The sequence below is a fragment of the Diorhabda carinulata genome, chromosome X (genome assembly GCF_026250575.1).
Source record: "Diorhabda carinulata isolate Delta chromosome X, icDioCari1.1, whole genome shotgun sequence".
NCBI lineage: Eukaryota > Metazoa > Arthropoda > Insecta > Coleoptera > Chrysomelidae > Diorhabda > Diorhabda carinulata.
This window is the reverse complement of record NC_079472.1, coordinates 4356085-4377015: the sequence shown is the minus strand read 5'-3', so window position 1 is coordinate 4377015 and position 20931 is coordinate 4356085. Positions and strand designations below refer to the sequence as shown.

The 20931-nt window shown below is 32.7% G+C and overlaps 1 protein-coding gene across 2 annotated transcripts in view; it reads right to left on the bottom strand.

The window, feature by feature from the left end:
- Positions 1-17641, bottom strand: part of LOC130901196 (cyclic nucleotide-gated channel rod photoreceptor subunit alpha) — a 386005-nt gene extending 368364 nt beyond the window's left edge. For both annotated transcript variants that reach the window (XM_057812379.1, XM_057812380.1), the window contains exon 1: positions 17425-17641. The gene's annotated coding sequence lies outside the window, so the exon portion shown is untranslated. The remainder of the gene's footprint in view (positions 1-17424) is intronic.
- Positions 17642-20931: the final 3290 nt, after the last annotated feature.

The window sequence follows — 20931 nt, the reverse complement described above, 5'->3', positions numbered from 1 at the left end:
AAACATCGATATATACGATCAAATTTTTTGAAGGGCACGTGTAGTAAGATTATCTCATGAATTCCTAAGCACAAAAGGGCCCGTATCGTACATTAATGAGTCCAAGACTTAGAACAGAACATCTTTTTGTAGTGACGGACCGAAAACGGAGTAGACTCAAACCAAAATCTTCCAAACATCGATATATACGATCAAATTTTTTGAAGGGCACGTGTAGTAAGATTATCTCATGAATTCCTAAGCACAAAAGGGCCCGTATCGTACATCAATGAGTCAAAGACTTCATCTAGGGCACGTGTATATGTACTGCGACTGCCGGCAAGCTCCTTAGTGACACGGAGATGTGATTATCACCTTTAAAGTAGAACAAAACAAATTAATGGAAATATGGATAAGCGAAAAGTACCGTCACTAATCTGGTGTCATCAAAAGTTTAATACTCGTAGATAGAAGAGGTGGAAAACAGCTTTCTAAAAAGGTGGCTGGAAATCCACGAGAAACACCAAAACCTTCTTCAGAGACTTTACAACGAACAGAGCATCAATTAAGATGCTCAATGTCCAAGATATAAAGGTGAAAAGAGGGCATCATAGTAATCATAGAGACAGATTTATTTGAGCTTCTCCGATTAGCACATGAAGTACGTCTAAATAGTCCACATTTCAACTCATGATTTGTTCTTTATAAAGCCCGAGAGTAATGGCTGAATTGACGAGTTTTCAGTTCCATCAGTATCCAATTGAAATCGTGAATAGTGGAAATAGTTTTTAGTGATTATCTCGATTCTATTACCCCAATACTGTTTTTTATTTGAAATAGCTTCTATCTCAACGTTATTTGGAATTCTAATGCCTTTTTATTTTGTTTATCTTATCAATGATTTCTTGATCTCGTTTTTAAATGTCGAGATGTCTGTCCTATGTAATCAGTAAAACAATTATTTCAACCAACTTATATGACAGAATGGTAAGCAAGGTATCTGAACATTAAATAACGTTCTATTGTGGCCGATAAAGATGTTCGTCTATCAAGATCTGAATTTAGATTCTTTTTTACAACCAAAGAAATTAGATCGTAATGTGATTATTTTTGTTTTCGTAAATAACGTTCCAAACATATGATAACCTCTTATTTAAAGTCACTAAAACCACTGTCGCTTAAACCCGTCCTGGACCCGAAGTTGTTTAATATTTCATGTAATCCTTTTTGGATATAAAAGATTTTAAAGAGCTTCGCCTAATTAATCACTTTTCCCCCTTTCTTCTCAAAAACTGGTGGTTTTAATTAAGATCTTGATATATCCATGTGCTTTTGATTTAACGAGATACTTACGCGGATGGGAATTAAGTGTTACAAACAACGTAGATTAGCGCAGTAATTTGAAACATAGGAAAAATCGTTTTCGAGAAATTCAGGACTAAATTTATCATTAAAGGAAAAGTCTTTAGTTATTTCAACAAAATCAAGACCTACTTCTGTATATTCACGCAACTTGCTTCTTTCTCGTTAATTAATATTTGATTTGAGATATTTAACAAGGTTTTATTCTGATATTCATATGGTATTTAAGTTAACTTCGTGTTTTTTGGAGCTTTTAGAGCCTTTGTAACTATTCCTGACCAAAGCTATCTAACGCCGTGCAGTTTTATATGCATCTAATTTTACACTGAGGGATTTTTCTCATTTAACGGATAAGATCCTTTGGCTTTTCTCACAATGTTATACACGTGTAGGCACTGAAATTAAAAGCTAAAGTTTAAAATCCGCGACCTCACACGTTTAACAATAAATATGTTTGAAATATCTTTGATGTTTTAAAAGAAAATCATATAAATTTTTGCTCTCTATCCAGTTCATCCTACTAAGAGATAAATGAGCTTGAGTTATACTTAGTTGTATATACAGAATGTCCCATAAAGGAGAGAACAAAAAAAATATGGAATTTCTAACAAAACACATACAGAATGAATTAGAAAACTGCTCGTTATGATCTAGCAATGGTTCAAAGCAACATCAACTCTTCAAATTTTATTTATCACGTTTATAATGCAGAGTATTTTTCAAATAATTTATATTAGAGGCGTTATTATACAAGAAAAAAAAGAGAATACCTATTTTTTTATATGAAAGTCATTTGATTTAGCTCTGATTGTTCTAAATTTGGGAATTTAGCAATTTTTCGTCTTTCTTCCGATTATTGTTCCTTAAATAGTTAAGCTCCGTTTTTTAATATGATGGATAATGTACTTCCATGTATTCCAAACTGGAGTGCAAAGTCTTTTCTCTTCAAACTACTTATCACAGCTTCGATCCAGTTTCCGTTTTGAAGTCATATTCACTAACAGTGTGCAAGGAAATGATCCCGAAACGAAGACTAATATCTTCTGAAACATACGTACAAATAAATTACTGTACTCAGACTTCAGTCTATTGTTTACATTCCTTATTAGTTTATAGATCCATAGAGGTTATTACTTCAACTAGGTGTAAGTTTCTACTCTAATTCAAAAGTTGGCAAAACTATCTTTAAATGCAACTTTCTCGTTTCAAGTGAACGTTGGGACTCTCTTTAAGCTCTCAATAACTCAAATCAACTGATATTTCTACTCTGGTTCTGCTCTATTTACTCAGAAATTTCACAATCAAAAATTATCTTCACCAATTAAATTGACAATTTTTATCAAGTCAAATTCATGTAAAGGTATTTATTCCAAAATTAATATCAATCTCTTTATTTAGCTTTATTTAGCCACGTTTTTAATTACTTTTATATTTTTCATCAGTCTGCTTTTCTGTCTTACATATTCCATATTCTGCTTGCTTTACTCTTTTTCATAATCTACTTTTTATTGTTTCACTTCTATTCTATTTCACTTTTTATTCAATTTTTTTCTATAATTTTCATTTTTATGTTTCTAAATGTTCTCGATTTTTGGTCACTTCTGTTTCAAAATTAGTTTTTTTCATAATTTTTGAAAGTTAGATAAAAATTGACGTCTCGATTTTTCTTTAAGTGTTTATTAAATAATTTAAGTAAAATTTATAACTCTATTTTGTAAATTCTAATAAAACTACAAATAATTTGATATTTGAGATATAAGGACTAAGGAAAAATTAATTTTTCTTATTAGAAGAAAGTTCTATTTTGATATTCATGATGAAGGTGATCTATAGATCAACATAAATAAGTAAATTGTCAGTGTCAATATTATATTTTGGTAAAGACTTAAAGAAGTCGAAAGAATTTAAAAAAAAACTAATTTTAAAACAGAAGAGACCTGAAATCAACAACATTTAGAAACATTGACATATGAAAAGGTCTACGAAATAAGAAATTGAAGACATTTCCCATTTTTCATTTCATTATCAATAAATTTCATATATTTTTGTTATTTTTTTATAACCAGCTCTTTTTTTATGATCTCTTTACTTTTCTTTATCTAATTCAACATTATTTCACTTCGTTTCTCTCTTTCTTATTTGTTTACTCAGAAATGTCATCATCAAATATTCTGTGTCTATTATTTCAACCAAATTTTTTTGGGCCCAAATTCATATGGAGTAATTTATTCCAGAATACATTTCCCAACTATTTTACTACAATTTTCCATCTTTTTCATTTTTTTTCAGGTAATTTCTTTTTCATTATCAATAAATTTCATATGCTTAGTTTTTTCTTCTTTTTTGAATTTCTTTCATTATTTTTCATTATCTTTCTACGTTCATTTTACTATATTCTTCCTTATTATACTTTTCTCTGTTTGAATCCTCATTATTTCACTTAATTTCTTCTTTTATTATTAGTTTACTCAGAAATGTCATAATCAAATATTCTGTGTCTATTATTTTGACCAATTTTTTCTTAAAATCAAATTCTTCTATGTTTCACTTCTTTTCACCTTATTCCACTTTTGGCTTCAACTTTTTTTATTTTTTTCAGTTCATAAATACTTTATTGTCGATGTCTTTCCATTCTTTCATTCAGCACTCCAATTCATTCTTCCCTACTTTACCTTTTTCTGCTTGATATCACTGTGTTGCATATCCAATAATTCTTCTAGTTTATTCAGTTCATTTCGTCTTTATTGTCAATAACTTTTATAATTATCTTCTTTCTTGAAAATTCCTTATTTTTTATGCCCTCATTCCATTCCATTCTTCTTTTCGACCTTGTATAATATTATCTATATCTTGTGTTCTATACTTTTGTGTTTCATAACCTAATAAACTCTATTCTTCTCTTTGACACTTTTTTCTAATCTGTCACTTATTTTTTCTTTGTTTCAACTCAATCTATTTCTTTATTTTTGTTCATTCCAGCTGATGATTCATCAAGTACTATGTATATCAAGCTAACAGAAAACTTCAAACGTTACATCATAAAAAAAAAACAACTAATTAAACACCACCATGTCCCACCACCCCATTATGGGCATTTAGTTTCATATACAAGACGAAAAAGACGTAGTTATGGATCTCGATTTCTTTCGCATTTTTTAACGTTAAATTTTGAAATTTAATTCCGATTTTCATTGTATAAAATATTTTTATATTTATTTCCATTGTTTTTATCGGAAATTGCTATACAAGTAACTTGACCTTGTTAAGAAATTGTTCAATAAATCAAAATATGCTTCGGTATTCATTTAGAGTTGCATCTAATGAGGCACATCCCATGCAATTATAAATATGAATTTCAATGTTTTCGTCACCATAATGTAAACAAACTAACGCATAACAACTAACATTTGATATGGTTGCTACTTAAGTTGGAAGATATGGCAACACTGATTTGTTTATGTCAAATCTGACATTGACATTTGACATTTTTAATGGTGAACGTACGCAAAAACGTTTTTGAATAGTCATAACATCGAATCGACGGGTCATCCGCCTTGCTACCCAATGATTTCTGTTTATTTTTGTTGTTTTGGAGATACCTCAATCATATCGATCTTAATAGAGATTATTTTGAAAAACGATAAAACCATGTCGATCTCAAAACTTAAGTAGGAACTCTCGTATATTGAGGACATTGCAATTTCCACCCGGGCACTTAACCAACGTATTACACGCCGAACTGAATACAGGGATTTTCGTCAATTATAACGAGTTTTATCGTATATAATGAAAAGAGCGCGCAGAACACGTTTATTAAGCTACTAATTTTTGTGTTACATTGGAACAACTCTTTTAAACGCAATCAATATCTGTGCGTTGTTCGACACGATCCATTTTGACTCCCTCGAGTTCGAGTCTCTTCTGTATGCTTCAGATAATATTTTTGTGTGTAATAATCAACACCACCCCGTTGTTTTATATTTTCACCATGCCCCAATGTGTTTCATTTCCACCGCCAGCTCTTTTTGTTACATAATATTTGCGACGTCTCCAGATGCTAATCTCCCTATTCGAAAATCACGTTAGATAAGAAAAAGAGAAACGCTCTCGGAATTATTGCTCTCAAACTACGAATACTTACAAGACCGTCTCGCTTCGACCTCTTAATTTCCACGGCTATATCGCCATTTAGCTCCGTTCCGTAATAGGCTGTACGCTATTATTTTTCGTTTCCTCGTTCAGGTTTATGGTCCTGCGATAGTCTTGTTCTGTAAGACGAGAAGTGGAGAGATGCGGTATTTTTGCAGGTACGGATCTATTGATTTGAATACGTTCTTTGGTTTTGAAAGACGACTCGAAACAATTTCGATAGAAAAACAATTTTCTAGAGTATATTGTTACCTAATAGTGCACTCCATCTCACGTTATCTAAGATCATAGGAAGATTGGTCTAAAGAGGCTTTTATCCGTTTAAATTGATGCTATATTCTCCATCCTAAATAATGTCTACTCTAGCCTAAACAGCCATCTGATTTTTCCGAGGCTTTCGATTATGTAAATCATAATATTTTAATTAACAAATTGTAGTACTACGGGGAACACTTCTCGCATGGTTTAAGTCATACATTACCAACAGAAGTCAGCTTATAAGGGTTGATACAACAATGTCTTCTTGCAAGCCAATGGAATGTGGAGTGCCCCAAGGCTCAGTACTAGGACATATTTTGTTTCTTCTGTTTATAAACGACATCGCCTATCTAGACATCAGTGGTAAAATATGTCTATTTGCAGACGATACTAGTTTCTCTTGAAGCAAACCTGATCTCTGATTAGATAACACCACCATTTCCAAGTTTCCAAAACACTGAATTTATCCACCTCCTTAACGGTTTATTATGCCCTTATTAAGTCGCATCTCAGATATGCCCTTCCCTTCTGAGGTACGTGTGGTGCGACTCAATTTGTAAGAATCTTCAAACTATAAAAGCGAGTTGTTAGATATTTATTGGACGTAACAGCAGGGACTTCTTTAAATGATTAAGACTCTTCCTTATTAATCTTTGAATCCGTTTGCTTAATTCGTAAACACGATTCTTCAATTTAAGAACGGTCGTTGCACGAGTACCCACTTAGTAATTAATCTAACGTGGACTTCAACCTTTACCTACCTACCTAAGGGCTCAATATTTTACAAGGTAAAAAAATGTACAATCACTTGCCAATTGAAATCAAATTGATATCATTTTCTCCCGTATTTCGCAATAATTTGATGGCATGTTTACTGGAAAGTGTCTTCTACTCTAATAATAATATTTAATTCCGGGCATGCTGCTTACTGGTTTTATTTTGCTATGGATTTATATACTAATTATTACCTATAATTTTATTACTCATTGCGGCTTCATTTAGTTATTTTTATGTTTGTTTTTTAGTTTTTACAAGTTTTTGTCTACAAATTGTAACAATTTTTTAACAATAAAGCATATCTCTTTCTTTTCCAGGTACGGATCTATTGATTCCAATATGTTCTTTTGTTTTGAAAGACTCGAAGCAGCTTCGATAGAAAAACAGTTTTTTAATGTATATTGTTACCTAATACTGACCTTGTGAATGAAAATTCATTTAATTTTTCAACATAGCTCTACAAAAATGTTTCTTCTTGCTCTGCAAACCAGACCTCCTCATTGGAAGAAAATTTACGACCTTTTCAACTTTTTTCAGTTGAGGAAAGAGATGATAGTCGGATGGAGCCAAATATGGTGAATAAGGTGGGCATTCTAGTAATTCAAACCCTAAATCACGAATTTTTTGCATGGCAACATGAGATTTGTGTGGAGGAGCGTTGTCCTGCAAAAACAAAACACCTTTGGGTAGCTTTCCGCGTCTTTTCTCTTCAATTTTTTCCCGTAGAGTGGTCAGTAACGTCCAATAGTAATCTCCAGTTATTGTTCTACCCTTATCCAAAAAATCAATCATGATTACTTCATGGCAATCTCAAAAAACTGAAGCAAGAACTTTTCCAATAGATCTTTGGACACGAAACTTCTTAGGTCTTGGAGAACCAGAGTGTCACCATTCCATCGATTGTTGCATTGTTTCTGGATCGTAGAAATGTACCCAAGTCTCATCCATAGTAACAATTTGGTTTAAGAAGTCTACATCGTTTACAAATCAAACTCAGATCGAACGTGATGCTTCTACCCTTGCACGCTTTTGGTCAACATTCAAACATTTGGGGATCCATTTTGCAGCAATTTTTTTCATGTCCAAATTGACGTGAACTATATGATGAACGCGTTCGTATGAAATATTCAGTGCTTCAGATATCCGTTTCAGCCCAAATTGACGATCTGATAAAATCATGCCATGAACTGCATCGTTATTTTCGGGTACTGACACAGAAACTGGTCTTCCCGATCGGCCATCATCTTCAATAGAAAATTTACTTCTTTTGAAGCTTGCATCTTTTTTCTTTCAATTTATTGCGTAACTGTGGTTTAATTTTTTGACGTCAAACTTTACACTGACACTTCTAATAAATTATTTTTCGTTGCTATGGTAACGCAATATTTTGTTTATGCATGGAACTGGTTTAGGCTAACTAGATATCAATACATCCTCGTAAGAAATAGTCACTTGTAGCTTAATCTTTAGTAGATAAAGGAACTTTAGTCTAATTCAGATTATAGAAACTGTACATCATACTGCAGCAAGAGAACTTTTATTTAGATTAATTATTGAATAGTGGCACAATAACTTTTCAAAATGGATTATCCTTTCAGATAATATCCACCATTACTTCATTAGCTATAAAACTCAACTCGGTTTCGGTTTTTGTCCACTTTTCTTACTGCTGTTCGGTATATGTTGTGTCCATTGCTACAAAAACTCATCCGATTCCAAGTATAAAACTCAAAAGTTTGTGATCAAACGTGCTACTATCTTGCGGTCAACGCAAGTGATGTTTCAAAATTAGAATTACTAAGTCATGTGAGATATACCTATACTGACCCAAATATCTCGTACTTTCAATGTACTCTTTTTGGTGTAAAAACCTAATTTAGGCGAGTTGACAGTTACGTGTTTGTATTCTGTGAACCAATTATTAACTAATTAAATTCTTGGTGTGCATAATTTCCAGAATTAAAATGAGCACAGTATCTCTCATTTTGTCCTCAAACCGCGAGGTAGTCGTCTGTCGTTGGCTTTCAAGAGAAACAAAGTCTTCTTCAAATTTTGAAAAGTCTAAAGACTAAAAAGTTAATAGAGTACTGCAAAAAAATATTTTTTTCAATTTTATCATACATTATAATTGCATTTGCAAGCGATATAACGATTATAGTGATTTCTCGATATCATTTTTATAGTACAATTTGTCTTCAGCACCAAAATAAGCTCCAGTTCTAGCGATAAAATCTTCGCGCAAAATTCCTATCCTGCGATCATCTTCTTGAGGTCTGAGAACAGGATAAAGACGCTGTGAACTAGATCCGGGAAATATTCGTCCTTCTAAAGCTCCAATACAGCTACGTTACAGTCATTGTTCCTGGTTTTATCCTTTTCAAACCATGCACATTCCAAAAAATTGATGCCCTGTCGATTTTTGCGTCTTTTCGCGCTTTGAAGTCGCTTCGTCACATGCAGACCACCAGGCTATCTGTCGATTGGATTCTGGTGTGAAGTGATTCCCTCTTCCAATCCATTATCATATATTGACGTAAAAATTCGGGTTTGTTACGATTGAGCAGCTCCAAACATTGCTCAAACTTGTTAATTTATTTTTGGGTCGCGCAGTACTTACTTTGCAGAAAGCTCTTTTTAATATCTCTTTATTTTCAGTTATTTCAGTCAGTTTTTATTATCTTTTCGTCGGAGGCGGTCACTGCTTGTATCGTCCTTGGTCTTCATGTCACTTATATGTGTCAACCTTCGAACTTTTGCACCTATCTATTATGTTCTTCTTCGAACAAAGGTACGTGACATATATTATGAAGGGTATGAAATATTTTGTATGAAAAGTTACATATCGAATAGCTAAATGCAAGGTGGATACCGCGAATGCTTAATGCCGATCGAAAGGGCATGTTTAAATATTATAGTACCTTTAAAACAAACCTGCGGAATTGAATCTGATAAGTTCTTATTAGTCAGTTACTTAGTATTTGGTCTTGACGTTCAATTGAGAGATCACAGAAAATAAGGGATGTCACAATTCTTATAATGGAATATCTACACTGCTGGTCAAAAGTTTTTATCCACCCCATCATCATTATCATTAAACTTCGAAATAATACACTTCTAATAAATTTTATTATTTATTATACTGTTTATGATTGTAGTTTAGTTCCAGCTAGCCCTGTGAGATGCCAGAACGTGCTGTGATTTATACTTTTTGGGCCAAGTATTTGTTTGTGAAATTCGTATACGAATTGTTTTTGTTCTTGCAAAATCAGACTTGTAAGTTTTTGAATGGATAAAATTAAAAACACCTCGACGTACCGTGGACTACAACTAAATGTGGTGGGAGTCTCACAGGCCTGGAGATAGCAGCTCAAATCGATGAATCTAGCGATAGGACATTGAGAGAAACTGGCATCTCTGGAAAAGTAGCGGCGAAGAAACCTCTGTTAAAAAGTCATAAATGAAACATGAAAATAGGAATCAAAGCCGCCCGACCTGAACTCGATTGAGTTGTAGTGGTGCAAAGTCAGAAAGCAGTGTCTTACTTCTACTCCACATCTTTGGAATATTCTGAAAAACGAATGGAACTGAATAGACGACGATTATTTGTTACAAAAGAGCAAAATTATGTACCGAAATAATAAAAACAAAAAGGGGTCACATCGATGAATTCAAAATTGAAATATGTAACAATTACAAACTGTAATTTTATTTATTACATCATTATCTATATTTTTTTCTCAAAACATAAATATTAAAATCGTTCGTATGTATAAGCAACTATAGGGTTGACAAAAGCTTTTGACCGGTACTGTATATTACTATAACAAACAAAAACCAATTATACACCAAAATATGACAAAATATTAATGAGGTGATTTAAATATTTGATTACTTCTTAGATGAGAAATTTAGAATGGATATTACCGAGCTTTCTAACTTATTAAGGGAGGAAGTTAGAACAGGGCTGAAAGTATCGGGAAAGTATTTGTCTCAGTTAAAAGTAATTAGGAAATGGTTTCCTTTACTGAACAAGAAACAACTAATTCCTAAAAGAAACAATCACTCCATTTAATCAGTATTTATAAAAGAAAGATTTTTTTTCGATAAATATGACTAGATGGAATCGATAAAAAAATATAAAGGGTCAACTTCTATAACAAATTCAGCACCCTGTATAATAGAATAATAATCAATGATCTATTGTAGCTACTGTTTCTCAACAATAATCTGTAAATCAAGTACAGGGTGAGTCACAATGCAAAAATAAAATTTTTCCAATAAATATTTGATGAAGATTAAAAATGAATACGAGGATGGTCCCAGAAGTACCTGACCTAGAGATGGCGGTAGTTGCTTGAAAAATATCACTCCATTAGAAATTACACAATCTATACGACATATATTTCAACTTTTAAAACTCCACGTTGTTTAGTTAGTTAGTTTGGCAGCCATCAATAGTGAACGTTTTCAGTGAATTTGTAAACATGCAAAAAAATTGGTTATCGTGATGTGATACAATACTTTTATTTGAAAGACCTCAGCCCAACAAATATAAAAACTGAACTAGATTCTACTCTGGGTAAAATATCGGGTAGGAGAGTTTAAATGAGGTCGTACGAAGACCAGCATCGCTGTAGTCGACCAAATGAGGTGACCACCACAGAAATGTTGAAGAAAATCCACAAAGCTGTGCTCAGTGATCGTCGACTGAAAGTGCGCAAGCTAACAGACATATTAGTCATTTCAAAAAGTGTGGTATATCGCATAATAACTGAAAATTTGGACACGAGAAAGCTGTGAGCAAGATGGGTGCCGCATTGGCTCGGACTGGAACAAAAACAGCGTAGTGAAGATGTTTCCATCGAGTGTTTGGCAATGTTTAACCATGGATGAAACGTGAATTCATCATTCTTCACCCTCAAAACAAAAAAACAATCAAAACAGTAGGAGGAACTGGGAGAACGGCCTCCAATTGAGGCAACGTTTGAGCGAAGAAATTAAGCAAATACAGCCGCATTTGTTTGATAATGGACTAACATCTTCCGCCTCTAATGGTACTTGTGTGAATGGAGGATGAAGAATTTACTCATTTTTGACAAACGTGTATGTTGGTGGACAGATCGACTCAACCCTTTTAACGTACCTTGACATATATATCAAGATCAAGAGCTCAAAACCAGCAGAGTTCTCGATAGTAGGCACTTTATTTTTAAATTTTTTTTCTATTCAAATCATTTTATTTTTTTTTTTTGGTTCAGCTTTCCATTTCCTCGGTGAAATTCCAAGGAATAGGCAGATTGAGGCCTTGGAATCCACAAAAAAAAACAAAAAAGGTTAAGACCACGGAATCGGATCACTCACCGATGAACGAATAACCACCATATGATAATAACTTCAAAGTGGGAGCCAAAACGTGGACAATTTTCAAAATTCCACCGCTCTAAATAGAAGAAAATACTTGGCTGCTGTATCTTTTAATTTTTCAGGCTGTGTACGGGGTGAACTGTACTTCAGAAGCAATTTTACCCCTAATGATGGAAGCAATCATGTGGGATAAAATTTTTCTTCTGTTTATTAAAGAAGGCTGATTTATTTATGAATTTTATTTGTTATTGATATATTTCTATGAAGATTTTTTTATGTTTACAGAGAGAATATTCATTTTTGTTTATCAAAATTTTATTTCTAATTAAATATTATGTAAATAAACGTGTCTCAGTTCTAAGATGTGTGAAAATAGGTTAGTTCTGCCACGTACCATCGAGGGCACTGGCAACGGAAATCCGCCATGTTATTTCCAATGAATAACAACTAAATTTGCATCGAGCGACGTTTGAACACATAGGCAAGTTTCCCAGTTAATTTGTTAAAAAGTTGTTTGAAGGACATATCTCACTTAACTGTAATTATTATTGATTTAATATTTAATATTGTCACGATTTTTATAAATGTCGAACGCGTCTTTGATGTTTCCTTTTAGAACTTTTTATCATAGCAGGCGATTTATTTATAGTATTTCTTCTAAATAATTTCCAGTCTATTTATTTAATTGTTGTAAATTTTTGTTCTAGAAGTTTGTAGAATTCTATTTATGATATATAAGGAGTTTTGTGAGCACGGTTAGTTAGTTTTAGATAAACAGTCGTTGGTCGTTGTGAATAGAACGAATTAGTAGAAGTAATCGCAGAAATTATCTAAGTGATATTTATAAGTAAATTATTATAAGTTAAGTGTATAGTGTAACGTTACAAAATCAAATAAGCTGAGATTGTCACCTTGTATATGTTTAATAATTGTTGATATTTTCTTATATTCGTATCTTTGTTTTTTCAAACCTCTTATTCAGCTTATAATGAAGATTTAAGCAAAAAAAATCCATCTAAAGATGAGGAGATTAGGTTGAGTCGAACCTGAATACGAATCTGTAGTTATGCTGTAAATGTTGCGGCATTGGCACAGACACACAAGCAATATGAATTTTTAGTATAAAATCTTTCTCTTGATAGTGGCGAAGATTGCAAGAACGGAAGGAATATTAAGAGGTCTATGAATCTCTTCTTGCTGTCGTTTTTCCACCGAAAGTTGTGTAAAACCATTTTTTATGGGTTATGTCTTCATGAAATCTCCGAAGTCGAGACGGTTTAAAACTTTTAAGCGACGGCTAGCAAAAAAATTTAAATTTATTTTTATTTATCTGAGAAAACTTTGTTTGGGTAAAGTTACCATAAAAAGATTCTCGAAACTTTTGTAATCAATATCAAAATTAGGTTATAATGATGAAAATTTTTGGAATTTGTTAATACTCAATGATCATCAGATGCTTATGTAGATTTCTTCACAATAAATATAATAAAATCAACATTTTTATACTGTAATCTTCCTTTTTCAACAGCTTCATTATTCATTAGTTCAAAAATAGTTATAATGACTTTTCGAATATATATATTTCAAGTTTAATTTTTATTTATGTACATAAGGTACGACGCGCGACAGAACGCTTTTTAACGGGGGTACTTCGCTATTATTTTATTTAAAAACCTTGTATTTTTGGCTAAATCTTTGTCGTTTGTTTATTTACGCACCGGGTTCTAGAGCTACGAAGTGGTGATTACAATTTTGGTGTGATTTGTGTCACGAATGTAGTCAAAGACGAACCTTGTGGATACGTTACTCAAAAAAAGGGGCCCCTTAAAACTGGAAGTTATATTGGACAGTCCATTTTTTATTTTCGATTCATCACAGTGATTTATCGCTGTTTTTTGATGATAGTTATAAATAAAGTTTGATGTTCAACATAAATTCGATGTTTAATCCAATAAAATTCCTTGCCATTAGAGTCTTAAAGTTACTAGAGCCATCTCCACCGGAAATACCCTAATTTCAACTCCCTTAATAGATTCAGGATGCTCTTTTTTAGATGTTATAAAATTAATGTAATGAGTCCCCTTCTCTGGACTAGTTTCTTTTGGTTTTCCTTTAATAAGATGGATTTTTTCTGTCTCTTCCCAATATTTATTTTTATCATCTGTTTTTTGTTGTAGTTATTTTTCCTCAACTCTTCTTCTTTGGTTCAAACTGTTCTTTTTCCGTTTGAATACAACAAAATCAAAATGCTCTTGGTTAAAATTTCTTGATGTTAAACAAAAGCTATTGAAACAAGTTATCTTTTTCTGTAAACAAATATTATTTTTGGTTTGTAAGACACCGTTCCGACCTTCACTTGACATCATCAAAAATAAATTTGTATTTTATTTTGTAATTTAATGTATGGATTATGTTAGACAGAGACTTTCCACCGGTAGTGTACTTTCATAAAAAATTACTTTTTCCAACGATTCGTTCCTCTTTCTATTCATTCTTTATAGAAAACTCTTATACAGACGATATTTATCTATCCAACTTTTCTTTTGAAAAATTTAAAAGTAATACTATTCGGAACAGAAAAAGTTTTTGGTTGATAGTAAAAAGGTTCATGTTTCATTGAAATCGGAATACTTATTTCGAGACAGATTAATTCGAATTAGCTGAAACAATTATTTAAAGCTTCGAATGCTAATGTACGATTAATTCATTGTCTTATTCGAGACGATAACATCGATTCGTAAAGACAAATTTAAACGTCTTAATTCAAAAAATTTGTGATCCCGTCTCTAGGGTAGATGGAAAACTGAAAAATATTTGGGGTTTGCTCTGTGAAAAATATACACATTTTTTACGATTTTCCTACAACTACCGGCAACGTTGTATTTAAATTTTATATGAATATGTTTTGGAAGCTGATACATCCAATGAATTTATTTCTATGTCTGAGTCTTATAGAGGGCGCTAGTTACACATTTCGTACCAAGTAGTATTGAACATAACTTTTCCAATATTAAATTTATTAAGCAAAATTTCAAACATCATTCAATTTAACACCAAAAAGATACTCTTGATAAAACTCGATACTGTGTATAAATGATATAAATACGTTTTCACGAATACATAAGTCCATCATTTTTTCTAAGGAATCCTTGTATTTTTTCTTCAACGTCTTTTATCTTGAATACGGATTACGTACGAAAATTTTTTACTGAACAAACAGTTTTCTATCTATCCTAGAAACAGAATCACCTTTTTTTGAAACATCCTGAATTTCATTCAATGGATCATTGAGGTTTCGACATAATTTTGGTGTTTATTATACAGGGTGTCCCGGACTTGATGCAAAATTTTCGCAATTCAAAGGCCTACAACTCAGAAACGAAGTGTGGTCCTATGAAAATTTTCTTTATGTCACAGCATTATTTTTACATCATCTACTCACTCCTGAATTTTTTGTATCAAGTCCGGGAGCACCTTTTATTCAAGTAGGTACTAAGGGGCAGTTTCACAAGTGAAGTCGTTTACACTTTCACTGTAGTAAAATGTTTCATGTACTAGTGTTGATTGATGGTGGTAAAACTCCTCACTTTCCTTCAGTTAACCGACAAGTCTACTTTTTACAAGCGTTGGTTTCGAAATGCGACGGTTCTATCTCACCCGTTTCCCCCCTTTTTGTCCAAATCTTAGTTTTCTAATATGAAATTCAAACCTAATAATGCCGCCTACTTTGTAAAGAGACACATCCATAAATAATCTTGTAGAGGACCAAATAACTTTCCAATTTAACAGGACACCACCACATTATGGAAACTTTACAGCTTTTTTATCGACCCCTGATAAAAGTTACTGTCTCTCTGTATATGATACTTTGGTTTCTCTAAAATACCAAGTAATAAATTCATTAATTAGATCTGATTCAAATTTCCGCTTAAGATCACGTAGAAAGGTTAATTGAATAAAGAAATTCGAATAACAGATTACGAGAAAGTAAACCCAATCAAAGAGATTTTCTAATGAAACGGAAATTATCCACTTTTATACCCTTATCTGAACAGTACCCTTATCTGGCAGTCGATAGTATCCAATCTAGGCGCTATAAATTTCCCTGGGCGTTTAATAATTCATGCAAATACAAAAAAATGTTTATGTATCAAGAAAATGTGGTATTTCAATTAAGTTTTCTTTTTCTTATGTCTTTTCAAATGTCGCATTGTGTTTTTTCCATCAATTTTTTATGCTTTTCTATCCCTAGCAAGTACTTTAATTTTCTTCATAATTTTTAGTATACTATTTATTGTTTTGGTGTCTATTTATTTATTTATGACTTTCTTAACGTTAGGTACTAAAACGGATCTAATAATATGTTTTTATGGAAAGCAGTCTAATGAATTTACTCAGGTCCTTTTATACCACAAACAAATGAAATATCAAGGAAAAAAGTGAATAAATGGAAGGGCTCTTGAAAAAAACGTTAAAATAAAAGAATTAATCAATTATGTAGACAGATTCAGACATAAATACTTAGAGACAAAAAGAATAAACCACAAAGCAGAAGACCAAATGATCTATGATCTGTAAGTGGAGTCAAAAACATGAATAAAGATCAAAAGGAAAGAAATAAATGATTCAAGTAAACAGATTCAACCGAAAATAATCGCCACACAACAGAATACCAATGGGAGAATCATCAAAACGATAGAAGGATGATCTGTAAGCCAAAAAAGACAAATAGGAAGGTTCATAGTTGAGTATGGAAACTTTTTAAGGAAACTTTATGTAGCAGCAAAAAGAACAAACCACAGAGCCGAAAATCAAACGGAATATCACCAAAACGATAGATGGAAAACCTGTAAGTCTAATCAAAAACAAGAACATGGTAAGGTCTTGAAAAACTTTACGTAAAAGTGAAAAAGATCAAAAAGATACCATAAATGGAAAATTAAGGTGCAAAAGAACAAACTACAGAGCAGAAAATCAAAAATACCAAAATATACGACATCAGACAAAAAATGTAAAAAATAGTCCAAGTTCGATTTAAATCTATTTAAAAAATTGATTCGGAAATTTTTTGAGTTATACTTTTTTGGAAATATGAAAAGAATTTGTCTTTAAAAATATCTCCGAAAAAACTGAATATTAAGGATATGATCAGATAAATTTTAGAAGACTTGTAGATTAAGAAGTTTACAAATTACATCAAAGAAGCTGAAAAATTCTAGTTTCCTCCAATTTTTTCCACTTTCATTTAGAAATTTAGTGATTCCTCATAGAAAAATTTGTTTTTCGAATATTTTCGTTATAATCAGACCTTATTTTCTTCTTTATCACATTGTAATTATATTTCCAATAGTTTTACTAGTAATAATATTTACAAACATATTGATATCGATAGAATAAACTAGAACTAACCATCTCTGAAAATAAATATTTCAAATACTGATAATTAACGAAAAAAAAACAGAAAAGAATAATTTTTTTGTAACATAATTATGAAATTAATATAAACACGACATAATGAATAAAGTCTAAACGTACCGTGACACCACAATGCGGCAAAAACTCCAAAATCTCTTTGCACCGCAAATCGCGTCGAGGAAACCACTTTTTTTCACCGACACCTTTCGATAACCGCACCGCGGAAAAAATCTCATAAAATAAAAAAAAATCTGACCCGCAAACACTGCACAAAATGCCAAAAATCTTGCAGAACGAACCGGCAGGACGTTACCCAGGCAGCTGCCGTGAATCCACTGCGGAAGCCGGTTACTTTAGGCGCATACTCCAGCTTCCAGCAGCTCTATCTGTGTTTCTGAGCCCGGACTGGTGGATAGAGGGACCCATGGACCAGCGCGCCACAAGAAAGCGATGCCTTGCTGGGAAAACGTCGTCGCGTATTTGGGAAAGTATGTGACGTTAGAAAATTTACGGTATCAAACGATGCTTGACCTTGAGAGAATGAGAGGTCTTCGACGTCTTAACACATAACAGAGCTCAGATACATTTTCTTTGTAACGTATCTTATACTAGATAACTATTTATACGTGTATAAATGCTCAAAAAATTCTGCAGGGCTATCAATTATCATCAACTAATCACTGTTATTAACCTCTATACTACCTATTTATAGATTGGAGGTGGATAAAGTTTAACTACACAACTCTCAAAGTCCACGTCTTCGTCTCAGTAAAATCCTCCTTGTAACTACACGGAGACTCAAACAAGATAGTGTCGCTTTTTTAATTAACTCCATTTGTTCTGTTATCTCTAGTGTAATCAACATAATTCAAGTTATATACACTAAAGGGAGTTTCCAGATAGTCAACATAACTTAAGGTTACTGTTGAGCTACTAACGAAAATGTACACTAGAAGAAAATACTTCTGGAAAAGGAACAGCAAACTTCGCGTTTAATACAAGTAACAAATAACCGATGAATATACGATGTGTTGCTATTAAATAACGGAACTGATGATTTAAATCTATCCCTAGATCGTTCCATACAAATCTTACATTGTTCAAAACAGTCTTTTTCTGTCAGTTCCTTCAGGACTCGCACCGTTTCTTCGTTCACAACTTCAACAGACGCAAATCTTGTTCGAAACAGTGCAGGAAGTCTTTTTATATCAGTTCCTTCAGCTCCACAGCTTCAATAGAATCTTGATCTTTTCAAACAAGATTAGACCTTAGGAAAGAGGTAGAAGTTGCACTGAGCAAGATCCAAAATTCAATCGCCTTCAAACTGTCAATACAAATATTTTTGCAAGCTTCTTGGTATTAAATATTTTCATCCGTTTTTAACGTGGAACGGCGAGCCGAACATAAGTCGTCTTCATTATCTTTTTGGCCAGCTTGAAATCGCTTAAATCACTCAAAACGACGTGGACAAATATTCATTGCCATACACTTGTTTGAGTAAAGTTTCATGTATAATTTCACAACAATGCGTTGTTCTATTTCTACGGCAAAATAAAAAACAGCTCCTATGAAAACAAAGGCTGCGGCTACACTGATTTGTTTACTGGCACGGTAGATATCGCATACAAAAGAGACTGACAGTCGCTAACCTTTCGAGCATGCGTACTTTTCCTGTAGCAGTGCTAATCATGTAATACAAAGTGTGGAAATTAATTGGTTGCATTGATTTTTATAATTAGTTTGAATCAAGTGCCTTTTACAACTGGATGTTGTCTAATATATATATATATATATACATTCTTTAGAAAGCCAGAATACGTTAAAGATGGTACCAGGAGCACTGATGTCAGGTGAGAAGTCGCAGAACTGTTTATATTGACCAGAAACTCGTTTATTGAAATTGCGCTAAATTTCATTAATCAAATCCATCTATTTTTCGATCATTCTAATCGATAATAAACAATATGAATCAATTTTCATCGGTTCTAACTGTTGAAGGCATCCCGCTGCGTGATTCTTCTTCCATCGACTCGTTGAACTTACATTAACTACTGAGCTCTTGGCAAAACACTCGCTCCACAAGCTTGTTAAAGTTTTGTTAAACTATGCTTAAGTTTAAACTAAGATATAGTAACAAATCGACGCGATCAAATTCAAAACGTCTGTCCCAAGTCACCTGTCATCTGTCACCTGTCGTCGTATGTATGATTCCATTGTTGCCGTTACGAATCTGATCATTCAATTTCCATACCTAGTATTGTTAATAAAATGTTGTCAAATAATTGTCGACTGACTCCTGTTGTTATATCTAGTAGACGTAAAAATTTTCATCTGCTTGGACCTCGATTTCATTTTCTCCATTATGTATGATTTGTTTTCAACCACCATACATACAATAAACCAGAAATGGGATGAAGAAATTTCTTAATTTGAATCTTTGAATAAGAATTCTGGAAACCAAATTGAGTATGTTTAATCACTTCTTAAAGTTTTTTGATTTATTCTTTTGTAGATTATTCCTAGAAATGTTTTGGTGGCTCATGAGGCTTATAGTTGAAATCTTTTTCTAACCTTTCAAGGAAATCTGAGCAGACCCGTTCACGAAAAAGCTTTTGGTCAGGAGTCTGATTTTTTGGAACAGACTTTTATCGCGTGTAATTCCTCGTGTAAAATTTTTCTAGCCGACTATATTCACGCACAATTCGTTTGATTTTGGTCACTGTTTCCAGAGTTGAAACAGTCACTTGGGTGCTGGTAATCTTCAGTGCTTCCTCGGTCCTCACTAAAGCGCTTACACGTGTTTTGGGACGTGCATAGACAAGATATCTAGATACCCAACGTTTTTTACCTCACCCGTCTAGTGCGCCCTCTAGTCTCGTTATTTAACAGCCAAACCTCGTAATATTTTGTAAACCTCTTTTCTTTGTATTGTCTCACGGTTTCAAATTCAGAGTTTCATTTGCATATGCCGCATAATTTTTTCATTGTTGAGTACCCCCGCCATTCCTCAAATTTAAATATTTAGCGAAGGGTAGTTTATTCTGGAAAGTGCGAAGTGGATCTTGAGTATAATCTTTCTTGAATATTCTCAGAACAAAAAAAACTCCAGTGTCTCAAATGTAGCACCCTTCATATAATTATATACAATTTTTATACAATTGTTCCATTACCCATTTTAAACACTCTTTTATCAAATTCACTTATATATAGGGTGATTCAAAAAAAAGGTGATCCCGTCTCTAGGATAGAAATAGATTTATTGGATGTATCAGCTTTCAAAACAAATTCGTATAAAATTTCATTACATCGTTGTCAGTAATTACAAAATCGTAAAAATTCTTTTTTTTCAACGCCCTTTATCTCGAATAACCCCAATTTTTTTCAATTTTCTATCTATCCTAGAAACGGGATCACCTTTTGTGAAAAACCATGTTTGTAACTTAATTTTCGTCGTATTAATTTGACCCTATGTCGATGCAATAATTTCATAAATTCGTGCTATTATATTTGCCAGGATAACTAGGATAATATGTAACAGAATCAGGATCATCAGTTTTAACGATTCCTTTCAGGAGACGCATCTTATGAAATGAATTCTACTATATCGATGTAACGGCGTTAATTAAA